Below are 22,880 nucleotides of genomic sequence, written 5' to 3' on the forward strand. Positions count from 1 at the left end.
AAAAATATCTAACGACTAAAGGTAACAGAAGTGCAGCGATTATGAAGAGTAGGGCACTGTGGAACTACAATAGGTACGAGGTAGTACGAGGGATATGGAAGGGGGTAATGGTACCAGGCCTGACTTTTGCCAATGCTGTTCTATGTATTAGAACAGAGACCCGACAACAGTTGGAAATTAGGCAACGTGGTGTGGGTAGGCTCGCTCTGGGAGCACATGGCAAGACACCAAATCTTGGAGTGCAGGGGGATCTGGGATGGTCTTCTTTCGAGGGCAGAGAGGCTAGTAGCAAGATAGCATTTGAGGAGCGATTGAGAAAAATGGGGGAAATTCGGTGGGCTAGGAAGGTTTTCAGTTACTTATACTCGAGGAATGTTGACACGAGGTGGAGGAAGCGAACTAGAAAATTGACAAGCAAATACTTGGGAAGTAGCGGGGGAACAAGTAAGGAATCATCTGTCAAGAAAAAGGTTAAGGAGGCAGAGAGGGGTATGTGGAGTACAGAGATGCAAACCAAATCGGCATTGGAGACATACAGGACGTTTAAGCAAGAAATAGCCAAAGAAAATATTTACGATAACTCTAAGGGAAGCTCATTGTTGTTCGAAGCCAGGACAGGTGTACTGAGGACTAAAACGTACCGAGCCAGATACCAGGAGATAGATTTGGTGTGCGAGGCGTGTAGAGAGGAGGAGGAAACGGCGGAACACCTGATACTTGCTTGTAAACAACTTCACCCTGCAGTTGAATCTAACGGGGAACTATTCAAAGCCTTGGGTTTTAAAGACAGTGAAAGTAGAATAGACTTTGAACAGGTAGAAATAACTAAACGGAGGCCATATGATTGGTGGACAATATCAATGCAAAAGTAAAGGAGTAAATACATAGGTATGCATGCATATAGAACCATTAAAGGCTAGGTGGCGCGCGGCGCCGCCGCCCGATTCAATGGGTTGAGCCACAATCATCCATCCATCCATCCATCCATCCCGGAAACGGGGTTTTGCACAGTATGGTCGCTTTACCTACTGGGTTCTGGCTGCTGCGCATCGATCGTGCTCTCGCCAGTTAGGTTGCTGTGTCGTAGCGCCTACATATGTATGTAGGCGCTACGTTTGCCACACAGCAACCAAACTGGCGGGAGCACGATCAAGGCGCAGCAGAATATATGTAGCGCTGAGTCATATCGAGTTAAGGCACACTCTGAACTGACTTTTAAGGGCATCCCGAGCGGTTTTTCGTTTATTACGCCGCCGTTACCCCGAGTTGTGCCGCCGCGCTCCAGCTGTTGCATTTCGTGTAGGGCTACTGACAGAGTGCGGTTTCCAGGTGGCACGATGGCCTCGACTGGAATAAATGCACACACCAAAGATTGAGTAAGCTTGAAAATATTTTATTTGCATTTTACAAGTACAACAAAAAGCACACGTCTACGGATCCACGCAAACGCGGTTACATAGTCAAGAACATAGTCAAGAAATGGCTCATTAATAAGGGTAGCACAAACGCACAAGAAAGAAGACCTAAGCTACAAAACGTGCAGTCGGCTGCTGAACATAATAATTTCCCTGTCACCGCATGTCACTTTTATACAGCACCTTTAGAGCACTACCGGGCCGGGTAATTTGGCGAAAAGAACGCAACAGCTTACGGCCGTCAGCTGCTTCTTCCTTACGGGTGTCATAATTATCCTAATCTCCGCATCAACGTCGTGCAAGTCCGCATACAGGTATCTGTATCTGAATCATATGTGCCAGCTTAATACATGTGTAGTGAAATTATGATAACCACTGCGTCTTATCAAACGTATTGGTTTTGCAAATGCGCATTACAGCTGACGGAACGACATACTGTAAGTGAAGCACAAGAGCACAAGGACGAAAGGAGGATGCAACACTTGAAGAAGAAGTGAAGAATTCGTAGGCGTACAGCAAACAAGCGATGACGGAGAACACACAATGATGCATCGGGTGTTCTGTGACATCGGTTTGCGCACTTACGGTGTTATGGAGATCAACGGCATAAAAACGTACCTTCAAGCGTATTCCGTCAACCTCCGCCGCATTCATTATGATAATCAACGCCTAAACAAAATGAGGCACTATTTTTTGCCAAGAGTAGACCTCTTTACAGCAAGTCTGTGTAATGACTCGCAGACGAAACCACCATGCTTTCGAAAATGTTTTACCGCCGTAGTATTCGAACGCCAACGGCCAGGAAACACATCGATACCAATAGGCTGTCGGCTGTCGGTGGTTAATCAAGTACAAAAACCTTGACACTATGAGTAAAAAGCAGCTTCAACAATCAAATTAAGAAAAATCAATTGCCTATTTTCCTGAGGTAAAAAAACATCCTTAGACACCTCGATTGTTCATGTCAATGGTTTGTGTAAATTAAAAAATTCAGCATGTTCAGCGCCCCTAGCAGAGAAAGCACAAATTAAAGTGTTCTACCAAATTACAGTAGCTCCACTTGCGCGCTTACGCTGAAACGCGCCTCGATTGATTTTTCGCCCTCTGTGGCCATTTGTTGAACTTGAGAGTGTGCGGGGCCTGACGGTACACTGTACCTTTCGCAGTGGTTCGAAAATAAGCAGCGGCAGCGCATGGAACTTACGTAGGTGGACGCCAGATGGCGCTGCTCAACCCAAAAGCCACAGAGTTTCTAAATAAATACCCTAGAGGGAAATGTGGCGCTAGTGTCTACGGGTGTTCTCATGAGCGTTGCCTCAACTATAGTGAACTAGAAGTGGGTAGTGGGGTCAGGGAGAGCCCGCGGGTGTGGCATCTCACGTCGACGCCGCCAGATGGCGCCACTAGAGCATAGGCTGTACGGAACGCGAAACTGAGCATTTTCAACGTAGAGAAAGCCGTGTGCGCTTCATGTCACGCCGAAAAAAGAAAGCGCGCAGCTCCGTAGCATGTTTTCTGAAAACTTACTCTGAAATTAAGACAAGGCACAGAGAAAGGTGGAAAGACAGACGTTCTTCAAGCTTGCGTGAAAATAAAGCCGACTCAACGAGTGCAGACTAACGGCCGCACAACGATGCGACTGATTTTTAAACTAAAAGCTCGCGAACACCGTAGAAGAGGTAAATATGTGAATGGGTAAATTGCTTAATTCATTTGCCATTAACACTTTTTATACAGGTCAGGACCCAATTGCATTCACAAGTTCAAGTGAGCCAAACGATTGCGGCGCGTGTACTAACAAATTGGGAACAGAGGCCAGATATGATGAGGTTTTATTCCTTTAACTGCGATTTTGTTTACGAAAGCATATATCCACTGAAAGCTAGGGAGTCAATCCTATGGTGATGCCACTATTATGCGGTCGTAGTGGTTACCAGGGGTAGCGAAATTTTGTAACACAGCAAAATAAAGAGAACTCGTGGTAGCCACAAACAACTCTTTATTGGTACAAAAGATGGGCAGCTACTCCTTTCTCAAAGTGCATGGCTGCTACGAGAGAGGCACTATGAGGAACGGCTTATCTTCCCGTTCAACTTCTTTTTACGCCGTTCCTGTCGCGATTGGTTGATCCATTTTACATAGAAGCACAGCCTGGTCAGCACATAGAACTTGGTCAACTCTGTTGTGAGCGCATCTTAGTGCTGGCTGCAGCCTAAGGCATAGGCGAAGTTGTCCTTCACTAGCAACATTACATCAACTATGCTGTCACTGCAGAGCTTCTCTCGGCTGAAGAACACAGTGAAGATGTCCTTCAACTTCTTCACTGCCCTGAAAAGCTCCAGCGAAGGATATAACAACCCTCCCTTGTCGCATGTCACAGTGAACTCAGAGTTTCTGCTTTCTGTATTGGGGGTTTCCATAAGAAAGGCCTTGCAAGACATGCAGTCATAACACTTCAGAAACTTTCGAGCAACATACCCTGTCATGTAATGTATTAGACGGTCGTCGCTCTTCTGCTCCACCAACTCTGTGCTCAGCAGGAATACTACGAAGCATGCGCTCGGCTGAAGCTAGGTTTCCTTCCTCAATGAGATGGCCGATTGCATCAGCCCTGGCTTATTGAGCTGGAGCATCTTGCGCACTCAGGAGAGAACTCATTTCTCCACTAGCTCCATTAAGGTCAGCATTGCCTGAGCGTACTATTTTCGCAACGTTATAAAAGGATAGGCAATTAACGACAATTAGAAACTGCGTTGGTGTTGGGTGGACATTAGACCCACATGATTGCCTGACTATACGGAAAAAGTTTTCCAGCGAATCCTGGCTTAACCTGGATGTCATAACATACCTAAATCCCTGGCTTGCAAGATAATCCAGCAGTGATAATGCGCTAGATATCGTCACCCTTAGGCCATCTGCAGTTGAATCGCTTAAAAATCCACCTACTCTTTTAGCGTCTTTCGCACACAAACCGCACACGTTTCGTCGAATTTTTTGTCTTGGCGGTGCAAGTTGCGTTCCCAAATTCGCCGTGTTTATTCATCTTTCGGCGCGGTGAACGACGGCTGCTTTCCTTTTTTTCCACTTATATCCTGTTTCAGAGCCGGGAGCGAAGCAGGGTCGCTGCCGTTGACGTTTCGACCTTCCTACTGCTCACGTGTTCGGCCGACTGCGCGCGAAACAGACTCGAACGGTAGGTTGAAACACCAAAAAAGAGTCAACGTCGCGAATCAAGCCCGCATGAACAAGCGCGCGAAGCACTTTATTCTATGGCGAAGCAGCGGAGGGAGCCAGCCCACGCGACTACAGCGCCGCCACCGAAATCCACGTCCCGTCCACACTCGCCGCCTCGCTTCAATGCATAGGGCGCTCCGGCTCCTGAGACCACTACCCCCTTCTAGAACACCATACCTCAACCTACATGGGAATGATGGGAAGTACAAGCTTCGGATTGACTTCGGTCTTTATGCTAGTGGCGTTTGCTTGTGGCGCAGTAAACAACCCTATACGCAAATATTATCGCTTAAAATCTAATTCTATTTCTGCAGTATGTTGTATAATGTACAACACGCTACATAAACTTTGTATAAATTTGAGATGGGAGCATGGTTTACTATGGTTTGTCACCAGGACACACCAGGGTATGCATACTTGTGCGATTCTGTTCCCGATTTAACGCCAAAGAATGATTATTTATCCATTTTTGCAACAGCAGAACAACCGTGCATGTACTTATATAAAAATACTCATCAAGTATTTCTGGAAATAAAAATGTTGTATTGTGACAAAGCGTTGCGCCCTTGAGCGGAATGCTACAAGTGTCGTCTGCTACGACGCCTGCTCGCTGCAAACGTGAGACTTTTCTCGCAGACGACAGGCACTTGCGAACTCTCTCACTCTCTCGAAAGGCTGCGTCGGCTGTCACGATTGCTGAACGTCTTCAAGTACTTTTAAGTACATCTGATGCAGTGCTAGTTAGGATGCTAGTGACCTCCTACGAGTATTTCGTCATCATATTTTATATTGAAGTACCGCTTCCGAAGCGTTATGGCGTGGCTTTGCACTTACCCATTTTGCGACACTAGACTACAGCCAGGAAGCAGCAACCTTTCCTACCATAAGTAAGTTTGTGTTCTCAAATTCCTAAAACACGCATTTAAATGAGCACATTAACGAGCAATGCATAATGAAGCTCTCAATAAAATTTGATTGTCAAGCCACTAGAAGTACAACTGTATATGTCTTGTATCAGTAGTGCCTTCTTTGTCCTATTCTGAAGTTTCATAAAACACATAACGCTACAGTGACAACCTAACACACTTAACAAACCAAGACCCAAACGCTCAAAACATGTTCTTTTAACGTTTACGACGCCGTCGCTTTCTCTTTAGGGCTTCGACGCCACACCGCGACACAAGCATCGTCCCAGTCGCTGGCCTAGCGCGCTATCGCCACTCCGAGCAACATAACAAAGGCAGAGAGCTTTGCGTTGCACTGTCCCACTGCAGGTTATAGCAATTGCGCTTGGAGCGAAACCAAAACTGCCAAAAAAATACATGTAGACTAGTTCGCCTGTACTTCCCATCATTCCCATGATGGTTGAACGATCGCAGCGCCAGATTTGCCTCTAGGTATACTAATATGAAACTCTATGCCGGATGCTATCAAGACAAATAGCTATTGGCGGTTTTACTGTGCGTGTTTGGTAGAAAAGTGAGAGCGTGGCCGCGTGGTAGAGCGCGTGCGAGAGCGTGTCATACCTTCGGTCTCCGCGACATTGATTGTTTTTGAAACAGTGGTGAGAGTTTCTTTGCGGCATTTTGAGGATTTGGATCCTGTGGGTATCGTTTTTTTCTAAAAGGCGCGTGCTCTGCATTGATATAGTGTTTGCAAAAAGCTGTGCAATACATGGCGAGAAAGCCGGTAAAGCAGGCAGTACGTGGGGTGAGGGGCGTCCCTCAAGGCAGATGAAGAGACAGGTGAAAATGGAGAGGGCGTCGAAACAACTGGCACACAATGTGATGTCGATACTAGGCTGCAGAAAATGGAGGCATTCCAGGAAGAGCTTCTCAAACAGGTGCAAGAGCTCAAAAATGAGCTAAACAGGGAGCGTGAGACACGGAAGGTAGTTGAAAAAAGACTTGAAGCAGCAGAGGAAAAGCTGAACAGGGCCGCTATTGTGAACGAGAATGTGCGTGACAATGGAACGCAGACCCCCGACGCGACACGCGAGGGAGGGTCAGAGAAATGCGTCGAACGCAGGCAGGGTGATGAAGGGTTAGTTGGAAAGAGCACCACGTACCTTGAGGCCGCTACGCGGAAAAAGCAAGAGCCCAGGGGACAATGCCCCTTGTCGAGTCCGAATCACGCGGAAAATGACAAAGGGAAGCAGGGAGAGGTAGGAGAAAGTGAAAGGGTGATTATCGCTGGTGATTCAAACCTGGCTGGGTGCTCAAAAGCAATTGTGGAGAGGGTGAAAGGCGACGAAAGAGTGGCGGTAGGGACATTTCCAGGGCGCACACTGGGTTCTGTCATGGAGTGAGCAAAAGAAAAGCTCGCGGAAAATGCCCACGTGCGCAACCTCGTCATAGTAGCAGGTGGGCTAAATGACGTCCTAAACAGGAAAGGGCCAGTACTAGCCCAGCGCCTGGCGAAGGGGGTGGACGACTTGCGTGAGCTATCCCCTCAGGTGCAGATCGTGTTGTGCACGGTGCCGAAGGTACCTGTGCGGGACAGTCACGTACAAAGAGCCGTAGTGGCTGCTAATGAGGCAATATGGAAAATGAGCCGAGAGAAAGGCTTCGAGGTTGTCGAAGTAAACACTGAAGTGAGAAGTTGTGGTGGTTTTAAACGAGACGGGATTGACGGACGGAAAAGTGGGCAGAGATTGAGGAGCAGTTACACAGAGAACAAATAGGGGTGTATGCGGTTACAGAAACGCACCTTAGAGACTCAGAAGAGCCGCCAGTTAGTGAGAATTATGTTTGGAAAGGGTGCAACAGAACTAAGTCGAAAAGAAAGGGAGGGGCAGTCGGAACGCTCATCCATCAGGGAGCCAAATGGAAAAGAGTAAATTCACAATGTCAAGAGCATCTTTGTTATCAGGTACAATGAGTGGGAAAGAAACTTGGCTGGGCGTTACGTATTTGTGGACCGGAAAAAATTGCACAGAGAAGAATAAAGAGTTAGTGGAATGCATAAGCGCTGATATCAAGGGTTTCGGGAGTGGTGCTGAAATTGTCCTATTAGGTGACATGAATGCCCACATACAGGATTTAGATGGCTACACCGACAATAACAGGAAGTCAATGCTGGACCTTTGCGAGCAACATAACCTCCTGATCGTGAATACAGAACCTAAGTGTGAAGGACAGATCACGTGGGAAGTGGGAAACCGGCAATCGACCATTGATTACTGTCTGATGACAGAAGGAATTCATGATAAGTTGAGAGAAATGGTCATCGATGAGGAAGGGTTTAGCAGCATCGGCAGTGACCATAAACGCATCATATTGAAAATGGGATATGTAGTTAGGAAAGAAAGAAAGGAGAGCAAAATGGCCAGTACAAATTTCAACGCAGAACAAATAGCAAATACAGTCACTAGAGTTGAGGAAGAACTTGGCAAATGGCCAAGTAAAGAGTGGGAATATGGTAAGCTTCTAAGTGTAATAACGACAGAAATACGGAAAGAGAAACAACATGTTCGTTGGAAAGGAAAAAAGAAACCGAAAAGCTGGTGGAACAAGGAGATACCAGAAGCGATCGGCGAACGACAGAAAGCATCTCGAGAGCACAGGCACGAAAAGAAGGCGCAGTTGCCACAGGATGAAGTAAGCAGTAAATGGGAAATATACCGGGAGAAAAAGTCTATGGTTCAAATACTGGTTCAAGCAAATGCAAGCAAAATTAAAAGGTGAAAGTGAACGTTGGTTGTCAGAAATACGTGAGAAAAAGAAGGCTGCACCTAGAATATTTTCGAACCAAATAAAATTATTAGGCAGGAAGTCAACAACAATACAACAACATATCCTAGACGAAGATGAAAACAGACTGGAAGGAGAAGCGGCAATAAATTACATCCGAAAAGCAACAGCCCAATCTTTCTAAGGCAATGACGAGGTTATACTTGATGAAAAAAAAGAGCATGAAAGAGACCCCAGGGGAAAAGCAGCTTGTGCTGACAAATTTAAACTGGAAGAAAGCGGAAGAGAAAATTCCTAAGCGCACAGCCACAGGGCTAGACGAGGTTCCCGTTAGGCTGATAAATGAACTGGGACCAAAAATTAAGGAAGCTCTCGTGAAAGCAGTGCAAAAAACTTTAAAAGACAGACGAATACCAGACAGTTGGCGGCAAAGTAGAAGGAATTTAATTGATAAAGGTAAGGGGGAGAAAGACAGAATTCACTCGTATAGACCGTTGACCATTACGTCGGTAATATACAGGCTAGCAATGCAGGCAATCAAATTAAAGCTTCAAGCATGGACAGAGAATAATGGCATTTTGGAAGAGCTTCAGAATGGCTTCAGCGTAGGTAGGCGTTTGGATGATAAATTGTTTGTTCGTACTCAGAGTATTGAAATATCAACAGCAGAAAGCAGACCGTTGTATGTAGCCTTTTTAGACATTACAGGAGCCTACGATAACGTAGACCGCAACATTTTGTGGGATATTCTGGAAGGGGAAGGCTTAGCTAACGATTCTATACAGCTTTTTAGAGAGATTTAGCTAGAAAATACCGTTTGCGTTGAATGGGAAGGGATGAGGAGCGAGAAGAAAGTTCATATCAACAAGGGACTGAGGCAGGGGTGCCCTTTATCCCCGCCGCTGTTTATGATGTACATGGTGAGGATGGAGAGGGCGTTAGAAGGAAGAAATATCTGGTTTAGTCTCTCATACAAACAGGTGGGTACAGTAATAGAGCAGCAACTCCCAGGTTTATTTTATGCGGACGACATTGTGTTGCTAGCTAACAAGCAAAGTGATTTGCAACGTCTGGCTGATATCTGTGTACAGGAAGGCAACAATTTAGCTTTGAAATTTAGTGTTAGAAAATCATGTGTTATGGTATTCAATGAAAACAGTGAACAGACAGTGAAGATACAGGGCCAAGAAATACCTCGTGTAACAGAATATAGATACTTTGGTACATGGATAAACGAAGGTAATGGATATATGGGAACATAGGAAAAAACCATAACAGTAAAGGGGAAGAGAAATGCAGACATAATGAAGCACAGAGCGCTATGGGGATACAATAGGTACGAGGTCCTCCGAGGTATGTGGAAAGGTGTTATGGTTCCAGGACTTACTTTTGAAAATGCGGTTGTTTGCTATAAATCAGGGGTACAATCAGAACTCGACGGGAACCAAAGGTGAGTGGGTCGCCTTGCATTAGGCGCTCACGGGAAGACTACAAATGAAGCTGTGCAGGGTGATATGGGCTGGACTAGTTTTGAAGTGAGGGAAGCTCGAAGTGAAATTGAGTATGAAGAATGGCTATATGGAAGAAAGTAAATGGGCTGGCAGAGTGTTCAGGTATCTGTACAGGAAAAACATTGATTCACAGTGGAGGAAAAGAACTAGGAAGCTTACCAGCAAGTATGCGGCCTGTAGGGTGGACAACACAGCAACAAAGAAGGTCAAGCGGAATGTCAGAGAGGCTGAATTAATCACATGAGTGGCGGCAATGGAAAAGAAACCTGCCATGAGTAACTACTTAAGAGGAAAAAACAAAATCAGGAAAGAAACCATTTATGATAACTCAAAGGGAAGCGCATTACTTTTCGAAGCGAGATCGGGATGCCTTAGAGCACGCAACTATAAAGTGAGATATAAGAAGGAAGAAGCGTGTGCTTACTGTGGTAAAGCTAGGGAAACTACGGAGCATGTTTTATTAGAATGTGAAGACGTCTACCCAGCGGTCGATTTAGGCACCACTGGCCTCCTTGAAGCCCTTGGGTTCAGAGGGAGCAGTGGTAAAGCAAACATGTCCGCAATAGACATTAGTAAGAGGCGACTGGAGGTTTGGTGGAAGAAAAGTAGGGAAACGATAAAAGACGGAGACGTACAAAAGCACAGTTCGCAATAGGGGATCAGAAAATTTGGGCGTGGTAGTTCACAGTGTTTTTTTTTTCTTTTTTCATTGTTTAACCTAGGTAGGATATTAGGCAGTATAGTAGCAAGAGCTTGGTGGCGCAACCCGCCGCCCCGTTCCAAAGGAGACGCTCATAATATCCATCCATCCATCCATCCATCCATCCAGCTGAATATATGAACAGGGCTGCAGAAGTATAGGTAGCGACCACAAACGTATATATGAAGTTGAGATTTAAGAGGGAAACCAAAGCACGAACGACGCGTGAGGAAATGCCAGATGTGATTTTTACTCAGAAAACCAGGTGGAAATAGCGGCCAAACAAATTGAAGAGGAAATATCACAAGGTACTGAAACTGATTGGACTTACCCAAAGTTAATGAGACTATTTGAGCGTGAGCTAGGTAAGGCGCGAGTCAGGAAAACAAGGCAAGGGATACAAAAACTCAAGAGCTGGTGGGATGAAGAGGTTAAGAAGGCCACAAAGAAACGTCAGGAAGCCTCCAGGGAACACAGGTATTCCAAAAGTAAGGGAGAACCTGAAGCAGAAGTAGAGAGGAAATAGGTAAACTACATAAAATGCAGAAGGGAAGCATCCTATTTGATCAACGAGAAAATCAAAACAAAAGAGACCCAATGGTTGTCAGAAATAAGCAATAAAAAAGATAAACAGGCAGCTAGGAAATTCTGGCAACATCTGAACTCCTTGGGTAATACGACAAGCCTACAGCAGAGGTATATAGACCGTTTCATCGGGCGAGGAGGATAGGGCGCGCGGAGAGCCTTTCCTCCTCTCTGGCTTGGGCGATCCGGTGCGGCGCTGCTTGAAAGTATTGCTGTCGCGTGCTGCGGAACGATTTCGAGATGTTTTAGATCTTACTTTGGGAAATTTACGGCATGTTCGTTCATATAAGGTCGTCAGGGAAGCCTTTCGGTGCATCGGCAACTACTGTAGACGGAAATATGTTTTGGGGGCGCAAAAATGTGACGCGCATAATCAGCCACGGTGTACGCGTATTATCAGTCGCGGTGCGTGTATGAGTTGTTTACTATTTTGCTTATATTGATTTTAATTCAACAAAGAAAACCGGCGTCTCTGTATTACCAGCATTAAATGGTAAATGAGCTCACTGTCTGATCGATTAGCGTAGGGAGTAAAACATAAAACATACTAGCGCATGCTCGTGCACGGCCAACCTAAGGCAACCACGAAACATCTGAGCGGCAGGCGCTATCAAATATTTGTGATACACTGGCATCGTTCTCACGAATTTCAAGTCTAGTGTGCTTGAAATTACCATATGTCTACGCTAGCCTTGCTGCATGAGGCCCATGGCGCTGCTCAACACAGCGATCACTGCGGTTGGTGAGCCAGCACGATACATACATAAGCTGTGTGCTTCGGCATTGCCTTTTTGGCCTGTATACAGGCATAGTAAATGAGAGGGTTCGCATAAAAAGAATGCGATGGCTATTTTTGAGCGCAAAATTTCCGTAATACGTGTCAGTACGTCGTAGAGAACTGAACGAACACAACCGAACAAAAAATTCGGTTATCATCTTCTTACTCTAAAAAGCAAGTTAAACGGGCTAACGCCGCACAAGTTTATAAATATATAACCGCTGATGCCGCATGCTTGGACCATGCGCTATATAGAACAAATATATCTGTAACCCAGCACCTATATACTACTGCTTAGGACGCTCGCGCAGTTCGTCAACGGTCGCTTTGCTGGACAAGCTTAATTCAGACTCTAAGGTATGCTGCTATTACTAGACAAAACTACTTTATTCATGGGTGAAAACCTCATCCATCCAACCAAGTAGTCACGCAATGTAACCTGCATCGAACAGTTTGAACGCATGTCAAAGTATAACAGCACAGCTTCTATTGTAGCAGAACGGTGCCCACGCTGTTACGATCGTCGCGTATTTTTCATGGCTCCTAAACCGCAGCTTAGAAATAGAGGATAATACTGCAATAAGGTCACATTAGTGATTGGAACATTCAGAAATACACAATTCATCTCCAAGGCTGATTGTAGGCTCAAATATGCGCGCACACATCGCGCTGCGTGTTCCGTCCACCTCAACGCCAGCAGAAATTCCGGCCATGACGCCGTCTCGCAGCACGTCTCGCAGAACCGTTTACCATGTAGAAGACGCACGTCATACTAAACAGACCGCACGACCGCGAAAACAAACGCCAGAACCTACCGCCAAGCGTATACCTGTCATGCAAAAGACCGCTTTCACCCAAGCCAGTATGGCGCTGCTCATAGGCGGCGCCACTGCGTTCACAATATGGCGGCGCCTACGAAAAAACGGTCTATAGTAACAGCTCAAGGTACTCGGTTAGAAAGAGAGGAGGCAATGGAGCATATAGGAACCATGATGAGGGAAAATTTTACAGAACAGAGAAATGGTACATGCAGTATGTCGGAGAGGGATAGCCCGTTCAATCCACCGCTTTCGCTTGGACAAAGAGAGTGGGAAAGGGGCGATAAGAGGGCACCAAGTAGCACATCGGCAGGCCCCGATGGTATTAAATTATGTTAATAAAGAAATTGGACCCGAAATCTAAGAAAGCATTGAAGGAGGTGGTGAGCAAAATTCTAATGGATGGTAAAGTACCTGACGAAGGGAGGCTAAGTAGAATGAGAATGATACATAAGGGAAAGGGGGACAAAGCTGGCATAAATAAGTACCGACCTATAACAGTGACGTCAGTGGTTTACAGAGTGGTTATGCAGATTATAAAGGACGGACTGCAGGCATGGGAAGAGAATGAGGGGGTACTTGGAGAGCTACAAAATGGTTTCCGGAAGCGTAGGAGGTTAGAAGATAATCTGTTCTTACTAACACAGTACATTGAAATAGCTGAAAAGGAACACAGACCCCTATGGCTGGCTTTTTTGGATATCAAGGCAGCCTATGACAATGTACTTCAAGAGGGCTTGTGGGGCATTCTGGAAACTTTAGGAGTGCCAGATGAAGTAACCAATTTCTTAAAAGATATCTACAAATGTAACCGGGTGATTATACAATGGGAAAATCAGGTTTCGGAGCCTGTAATGATTCGGCGGGGGCTTATACAGGGGTGCCCATTGTCACCTCAGCTGATGTTTATGCTGTACCTACAAGGTTTGGAGGCCAAAATACAGCAAAACGGATTCAACTTCAACCTATCATTTTTCAAACAAAGAAAATTGATTGAAGGGCCATTACCAGGTCTGATGTACGCGGATGATATTGTATAAATGGCTGACAATGCAGAAGATCTGCAGGGATTGGTGGACAAATGTGGTACAGAAGGAGACAGATTAGGCTTGAAGTTTAGCAAAGAAAAAACAGCAGTCATGATTTTTAATGATAACATTTGCGGCGAGCATAAGATAGAGGAGGCCACGCTGGAAATAGTCGATAAATACAAGTACCTTGGTGTGTAGATAAATAATGGCATTGAGCATCTGACAGAGTACGAAAAATATCTAACGACTAAAGGTAACAGAAGTAGCTATTATGAAGAGCAGGGCCCTGTGGAACTACAATAAGTACGATGTAGTACGAGTGATATGGAAGGAGGTAATGGTTCCAGGCCTGACTTTTGCCAATGCAGTTCTATGTATGAGAGCAGAGACCCGGCAACAGTTGGAAACTAGGCAACGTGGTGTGGATATAGGCTCGCTCTGGGAGCACATGGCAAGACACCAAATCTTGGGGTGCAGGGGGATCTGGGATGGTCTTCTTTCGAGGGCAGAGCGGCTAGTAGCAAGGTAGCATTTGAGGAGCGATATTGAGAAAAATGGGGGAAATGCGGTGGGCTACGAAGGTTTTCAATCACTTATACACGAGGAATGTTGACACAAGGTGGAGGAAGCGAACTAGAAAATTGCCAAGCAAATACATGGGCAGCAGTGGGTGTACAGGTAAGGAATCATCCGTCAAGAAAAAGCTTAAGGAGACAGAGAGGGGTACGTGGAAAACAGAGATGCAACCCAAATCAGCATTACAGACATACAGGACGTTTAAGCAAGACATATCAAAAGGAATATTTACGATAACTCTAAGGGAAGCTCATTGTTGTTTGAAGTCAGGACAGGTGTACTGCGGACTAAAACGTACCGAGCCAGATACCAGGAGATAGATTTGTTGTGCGGGGCTTGTGGAGAGGAGGAGGAAATGGCTGAACACCTGATACTTTCTTGTAAACAACTTCATCCTGCAGTTGAATGTAACGGGGAACTATTCAAAGCTTTCGGTTTTAAAGACAGTGAAAGTAAAATAGACTTTGAACAGGTAGAAATAACTAAACGGAGGCTATCTGATTGGTGGATATCAACACAAAAGTAAAGGAGTAGATACATAGGTGTGCATGCATATAGTACCATTCAAGGCTAGGTGGCGCGCGCCGCCGCCGCCCGATTAAAAGGGTTGAGCCTCAGTCATCCATCCATCCATTCAGCAAAAGTTGTTTTTTTTATATAGCAAAATTCAATATGGCAACTTTTTGCCGGTAGCGTACGCTGATACGCGCCGTGCCTGCCCTGCCGGCTATACGGCATGCGTCAATGCCTTGGCTGCCGCGTAGCTAGTGCTTTATAATTGCCAGGAGATTAAACAGCCTCTACTGACGCCCATACAAACAAGCCACAAGTCAGTGAACAGAAAGTGCGACTTTATTTGCAGAAGAGAAGCAGTGTACATTCTCGTGCAATAGCAGAAATAAAATTTGCATGTCGAGATACGCTGGAATCATTGACGCGAGCTCGTAAACGGCTCACCATCGTCGTCGCACATGGCGGTCTGGTAACGAGCGACAACCAGCGGCGCAAGCAGATTGGACAGTGTCCCACCTGTTTGCAGCGGAAGTCGCCGTAAGATGAGCAACTAGCATCGCGATGCTATCGGGTGATGCGGGCATCTGCTGCCGCCGCCAACACAGCGACATCGACTACCCGGAACTTTAGCGTTGTCTCCTTTCCAACCTGCACGTTTCTTTGAGTGGCTCACACTTAGTGACCCATATTGTCTCAATATGGACAAGTCGCATTCGTGGGCATCCCCTTCATCAGCCACTTTTGCGGGCCTTTCCACCCATGTGGCTATCAACTTCATACACGTCGGACCATGTAAGCACGTATGCTGGTCTCCGTTCGTGCTTAATCGCAGCCGAGAAAGGCCACAGGCACAATTTACCCATGGCTGCAGCAGGAAAGGGTAAACGGGGAGCACGAATCATAGTGTGTGTAAATTGGGAGTCTGTGTTGCTGTGCTGATTGCAGGAACAAATGCTTACTTCGAGAGACTGCTTTCCAATGCAAATGACCAGGCTGCCACATCGGAGAAGCATAACACGGCAACCGTAACCAAAGGAGACAACAGCAATCAATCCCTGCATAGGGTTCAGACAATACATTATACATTGGCTACGAACCATGTGGCAATAGTGAGCATTCACGGGTCTGAGTGAGCCGCCTACACGGGCCTCTTACGGTACATTCAGCCGCCTACCTACAGACATAGTGCTGGCCTTCGTCGCATGTGGTGGTCTGGTAACGAGCGACAACCAGCAGCAGAAACAGATTGGACAGAGTGTCCCACCTGTTTGCAGTGACAGTCGCCGTTAAAGATGAGCAACTTTCAGTGCGAAGCAATCAGGTGACGCAGGCATCTGCTGCCGCAGCCTACACAACGACATGGACTACCTGGAATTTTAGCATTGACTCCTTTCCAATCTGCAAGTTTCTTTTCTTTTGGAGGCCGCTAATGTGTGGCTCACACTTGACGTCCCACATTGTCTCAATATGAACAAATCACTTTCGTGGGCATCACCTTCATCAGCCACTTTGCGGGCCTTTCCACCGATGGCTATCAACTTCATACACGCCGGACCATGTAAGCACGTACGCTGGTCTCCGTCCGTGCTTATTCGCAGCCGACAAAGGCTACAGGCACAACTTGCCCATGGCTGCAGCAGGAAAGGATGAACGGCGAGCACGAATAACGGTGTGTGTAAATTGGGAGTCTGTGTCACTGTGCAGATTGCAGGAGCAAATGCTTACTTCGAGAGACTGCTTTCCAAAGCAACTGACCAAGCCGCCATATTCGAAAAACATAACACAGCAACCGTAACCAACTGAGATAACAGCAAAATTAAACAGCAATCAATTACCGCATGAGGTTCTGACAATACATTCTACATTGGCTACGAACCATATGGCGACAGTGAGCATTCACATAGGATACATTCAGCCGCCTACTTACAGGCATAATGCTTGCCTTCGTCGCATGTCTGGTAACGAGCGACAACCAGCGGTACAAACAGATTGGACAGAGCGTCGCACCTGTTTGAAGCGACAGTTGCGGTTGAAGGTGAGCAACGTCCATTGCAAAGCAATCAGGTAACGCAGGCATCTGATGCCGCAACCAACACAGCGACATGGACTACCCGGCATTTTAGCGTTAACTCTTTTCCAACCTGCACGTTTATTTTCTTTCGAGGGCCACTAATGTGTGGCTCACACTTGGTGTCCCACTTTGTCTCAATATGGACAAGTCGCTTTCGTGGGCATCACCATCGGCAGCCATTTTTGCGGGCCTTTCCACCCATACAGCTATCAACTTCATACACTTTTAACCATGTGAGCACATATGCTGGTCTCTGTTTTGAGCAAATCATGGCCGAGGTAGGCCACAAGCACAATTTGCCCATGGCTGCAGCAGGAAAAAAACGAACGGGGAGCACCAGTTACGGTGTGTGTATACTGGGAGTCTATGTCGCTGTGCGGACTGCAGGAGCAAATGCTTACCTCGAGAGACTGCTTACCAATGCAACTGACCAGGCCCCCACATGCGAGAAACGTAACACGGCTACCACAACCAAAGGGGGCAGCAAAACCAGATTCTGCAATCACTTCAGTGTAGCTTGCACAAAAACCCAGGCTATCGAGGAAGAAGAGCAATCATCAAGGAGACTAGAAATATGGAAAATGAGAAGCTTGCATTCAAGAGAGAAGCCACTTTGCTCTGCAAGCAATGAAGGCTAAAAACATTAAGAAAAGTAAAATGGTGCATAGCACACGGTGCGTAGGTTAATTCAAGACACATGTTGATGCTGCATATACTGCTACAGATATGTTAGGCTACTAGACAGTGACTGGTATTAAGTATCAGCGAAGAATCGGTTGACCTTTATGTTTGGATGAGGATGAATGATCTCTAACGAGAATGGACAATGAAAAAGCTTGCATTTATAGAAGAAAAATTACACTTGGCACAAATGGAATTGACATGGCCAGGAAGCTGATTAAGGGCAAACGGACGGAACTCTTTTGGCCAGCGTCGTACGTGTTTGGTCAGAAGTTGCAGGTGCATCTGAAGACAATGAATTTCTAGAAAGTCCTTCCTGAGTTACCTGGATGACTCAGCCGAATGTCCGTGCTGGCGGAATGGTGACTGAAGCTCTTTTCATAGTCCTCTGCAGACTTGATATCTCATCCAAATTCTTCTGCATGCGCTTCTTTGTTCGTGGTGTAAAAGCCTTGGAAATTCAGCTCCAGCCCCTCCTGTTGGTGCAGATAGGAGCTCCTGTGATGACCAAGATGTGCTTGGCATGGACTCTGTTGGGGCACAATGGTGACACATGAGATACAGCACAGATTAGCCAAACTCATGTGTGTTTTCTTTTATGTTCGAACGAATTATACTGAACCATAAATATGAACAAACATTCATATTTGCTGCAAACAGCAAGCCAATACAGCATATATCAAGCATATTTATTTCTGAACCATGTGTTGTTTACCTTGTAGTAGCAGCCAACGTCCACACAAGGGCCTTGTTGTAGCAGGCAGCAGCTTCTGTTTCGTGCGTGGAGCGTGTTGCTTTATACTGGTGCCGTCCTCGTTACTTCATGTCCGGAACAGAAATTTTGACTGAATCAGAAATTGAAAAAGCACAATTTTGCAGTATAAAATGCAAAAAGGTGTGACATATATATTGTAATAGCTTGTGACTACAGAACACATGCAAATGTACATTGTCTGTTCTAGGGTACTTAAGCAGCATGTTAATTAAATATTGCTATTGTCCATAAAATTGACGTCTGCCTGACTACAATGCATGTCAACAGCTTAACTATTATTAAGATCACAAATGAAAACATTTGTGCATTCATGTATACACTAGAAGAGATCACACTGCTGGTTCCACAAGCTAATGCATGAAAGTCACGAATCTATAAGAACTGATGCATTATTTTTCTGCACGAACGTGATGCACCGCTTCACTACTGCAAAAATAAATGTCCTACGGTAAACCGAACTGAAGGGCAAGAACATTTGGAACCAACAAGTACGAAATATGGGTGAATTATCATGCTTGAAACTGTTTAATACATTAAATTCTGTACTTTCACTTCATTTTACCAAAGGATTATTCTCTTTTGTAGACGAAAGAAGTTGCCGGCGGATTCGAAAAAGAGTTTTGTATGTATACTGATAAGGCTACTCAGTCACCTATGACCACAGCTATAATAATATGAAAAATGAGACGCACGTTCCAATATCGCTCTTTCTTTCCTGATAGTGTGTGTATAACGACATCATCGCAAGTAAAGGTTTATTTAGGAAGCAGCAACTGAGATCCTGACTGCCCACATGTAATGCAGCATCTAGTTCGTTAACTTCTACCCACCTGTAAGTTAATGAGACGGATATTATATAGCGATTCAAGCAGCTGTGTTAAACGACTCACCGTTATTGCCATTGTCAGCCGCAGTAGAATCCAGCACCCGTTTCGATGCAGACGTGTTCCGAATGGCTCACGACCAATACCCAACTTTCGGGCTTACGTGTCCGCTTACAAACACGTCACTTCACCCCAGGTTAAATAACGCGAGACATCGAAGCGCAATAAACTAGATTTAGAAACGAAGAAGCAACCAGCATGCGTGCACGAACGAATGAATCCGTGCCGCCGTGCACTCGAAAATACCGGTAAAAATTTTAAATCCAGACCAGAGGTCACGTGAAAGATCGATGATGCTGAACGCCATTTGCGTTTATAATGACGAAGAAACAATAAACTTGCTACCAAAGAGTACAATATCTAATTAGCAATGATAATTTTGCCTTCTTTTTTGTGTAATAAGGATGCTTCGGTAAATGTAAGAGAAAGTTTGTAAGACAAAAATGGACGATGGATGGATGATTGAGGCTCAACCCTTTTCATTTGGCGGCGGCGGCGCGCGCTACCTAGCCTTGAATGGTACTACATGCATACATACCTATGTATCTACTCCTTTACTTTTGTGTTGATATTATCCACCAATCAGATAGCCTCCGTTTAGTTATTTCTACCTGTTCAAAGTCTATTTTACTTTCACTGTATTTGAAACCCAAAGCTTTGAATAGTGCCCCGTTACATTCAACTGCAGGATGAAGTTGTTTACAAGAAAGTATCAGGTGTTCAGCCATTTCCTCCTCCTCTCCACAAGCCCCGCACAACAAATCTATCTCCTGGTATCTGGCTCGGTACGTTTTAGTCCGCAGTACACCTGTCCTGACTTCAAACAACAATGACCTTCCCTTAGAGTTATCGTAAATATTCCTTTTGATATTTCTTGCTTAAACGTCCTGTATGTCTCTAATGCTGATTTGGGTTGCATCTCTGTTTTCCACGTACCCCTCTCTGTCTCCTTAAGCATTTTCTTGACGGATGATTCCTTACCTGTACACCCACTGCTGCCCATGTATTTGCTTGGCAATTTTCTAGTTCGCTTCCTACACCTTGTGTCAACATTCCTCGTGTATAAGTGATTGAAAACCTTCGTAGCCCACCGCATTTCCCCCATTTTTCTCAATATCGCTCCTCAAATGCTACCTTGCTACTAGCCGCTCTGCCCTCGAAAGAAGACCATCCCAGATCCCCCTGCACCCCAAGATTTGGTGTCTTGCCATGTGCTCCCAGAGCGAGCCTATATCTACGCCACGTTGCCTAGTTTCCAACAGTTGCCGGGTCTCTGCTCTCATACATAGAACTGCATTGGCAAAAGTCAGGCCTGGAACCATTACCCCCTTCCATATCCCTCGTACTACCTCGTACCTATTAGTTCAACAGTGCCCTACTCTTCATAATAGCTACTTCTGTTACGTTTAGTCGTTAGATATTTTTCGTACTCTGTCAGATACTCAATGTCATTATTTATCTACACACCAGAGTACTTGTATTTATCGACTATCTCCAGCGTGGCCTCCTGTATCTTATGCTCGCCGCAAATGTTATCATTAAAAATCATGACTGCTGATTTTTCTTTGCTAAACTTCAAGCCTAATCTGTCTCCTTCTGTACCGCATTTGTCCACCAATCCCTGCAGATCTTCTGCATTGTCAGCCATTAATACAATATCATCCGCGTACATCAGTCCTGGTAATGACCGTTCAATCAATTTTCCTTGTTTGAAAAATAATAGGTTGAAGCTGAGTCCGCTTTGCTGTATTTTGGCCTCTAAAACTTGTAGGTACAGCTTAAACATCAGAAGTGACAATGGCCACCCCTGCATAAGCCCCCGCCGAATCACTACAGGCTCCGAAACCTGCTTTTCCCATTGTATAATCACCCGGTTATATTTACAGATATCTTTTAAGGAATTGGTTACTCCATCTTGCACTCCTAAAGTTTCCAGAATGCCCCACAAGCCCTCTTGAAGTACATTGTCATAGGCTCCCTTGATATTCAAAAAAAAAAGAAAGAAAGCCAGCCATAGGGGTCTGTGTTCCTTTTCAGCTATTTCAATGCAGTGTGTTAGTGAGAACAGATTATCTTCTAGCCCCCTATGCTTCCGGAACCCATTTTGTAGCTCTCCAAGTACCCCTCATTCTCTTCCCATGCCTGCAGTCCGTCCTTTATAATCTGCATAACCACTCTGTAAACCACTGACGTCACTGTTATAGGCCGGTACTTATTTATGTCAGCTTTCTCCCCCTTTCCCTTATATGTCATTCTCATCCTACTTACCCTCCCTTCATAAGGTACTTTACCATCCATTAGCATTTTGCTCACCACCTCCTTTAATGTTTTCTTAGATTTCGGGCCCAATTTCTTTATTAACATAATTGGAATACCATCGGGGCCTGCCGATGTGCTACTTGGTGCCCTCTTCTCGGCCCTTTCCCACTCTGTTTGTCCAAGCGAAAGCAGTGGGTTGACCGGGCCATCCCTCTCCGGCATACTGCATGTACCATTTCTCTGTTCTGTAAAATTTTCCCTCATCATGGTTCCTATATGCTCCATTGCCTCCTCTCTTTCTAACCGAGTACCTTGAGCTGTTACTATATACCTCCGCTCTAGGCTTGTCGTATTACCCAAGGAGTTCAGATGTTGCCAGAATTTCCTAGATGCCTGTTTATCTTTTTATTGCTTATTCCTGACAGCCATTAGGACCCTTCTGTCTTGATTTTCTCGTTTATCAAATAGGATGCTTCCATTCTGCATTTTATGTAGATTACCCATTTCCTCTCTACTTCTGCTTCAGGTTCTCCCTTAGTTTTGGAATACCTGTGTTCCGTGGAGGCTTCCTGACGTTTCTTTATGGCCTTCCTAGCCTCTTCATCCCACCAGTTCCTGAGTTTTCGTATCCCTTGCCTTGTTTTCCTGACTAGGACCTTACCTAGTTCACGCTCAAATAGTCTCATTAAGTTTGGGTAAGTCCAATCAGTTTCAGTGCCCTCTGATATTTCCTGTTCAATTTGTTTGGTTGCTATTTCCACCTGGTTTTCTGAATAAAAAATCGCATCTGGCATTTCCTCACGCGTCGTTCGTGCTTTAGTTTCCCTCTTAAAACTCAACTTGATACGTTTGTGGTCGCTACCTATACTTCTGGAGCCCTGTTCATATATAATCATGGCTCCTAATCTGTCGTACATCCTATGTGACATTAACGCATAATCTATTGTCGAGTGTCGACCCCTACCTCCCATGTTATGATCGCGCCACACTTTTCAGTAGAGTTACAGACAACTAAGTTAAGCCTCTCACCCATATCCAGCAGCACGTTACCTGTGGAGTCTGCGTACCCATCCCTATCTTCAACATGCGCATTCATGTCTACTAATACAATTATCTGACATACTTTTCCTAGCTCATTGATGTCCGCTGCTATACAGTCCAACATTATTTTTTTTGTTTTTCTCTCTAGCATTTGATCCTGTCCAAATGTATACAAAGCCTAGAAGTATTTTCGCCCCTGCTACTTTTCCTTTTAGTCATAAATGCTCCTTGCATTCCTGTTTGACCCTTTGCTAATTTGTATTTTTATGAATGAGTGCTCCAATTCCCCCGCCTTTTCTGCTACCCTGTACTCTAT

Source organism: Dermacentor variabilis, chromosome 2 (genome assembly GCF_050947875.1).
Source record: "Dermacentor variabilis isolate Ectoservices chromosome 2, ASM5094787v1, whole genome shotgun sequence".
NCBI lineage: Eukaryota > Metazoa > Arthropoda > Arachnida > Ixodida > Ixodidae > Dermacentor > Dermacentor variabilis.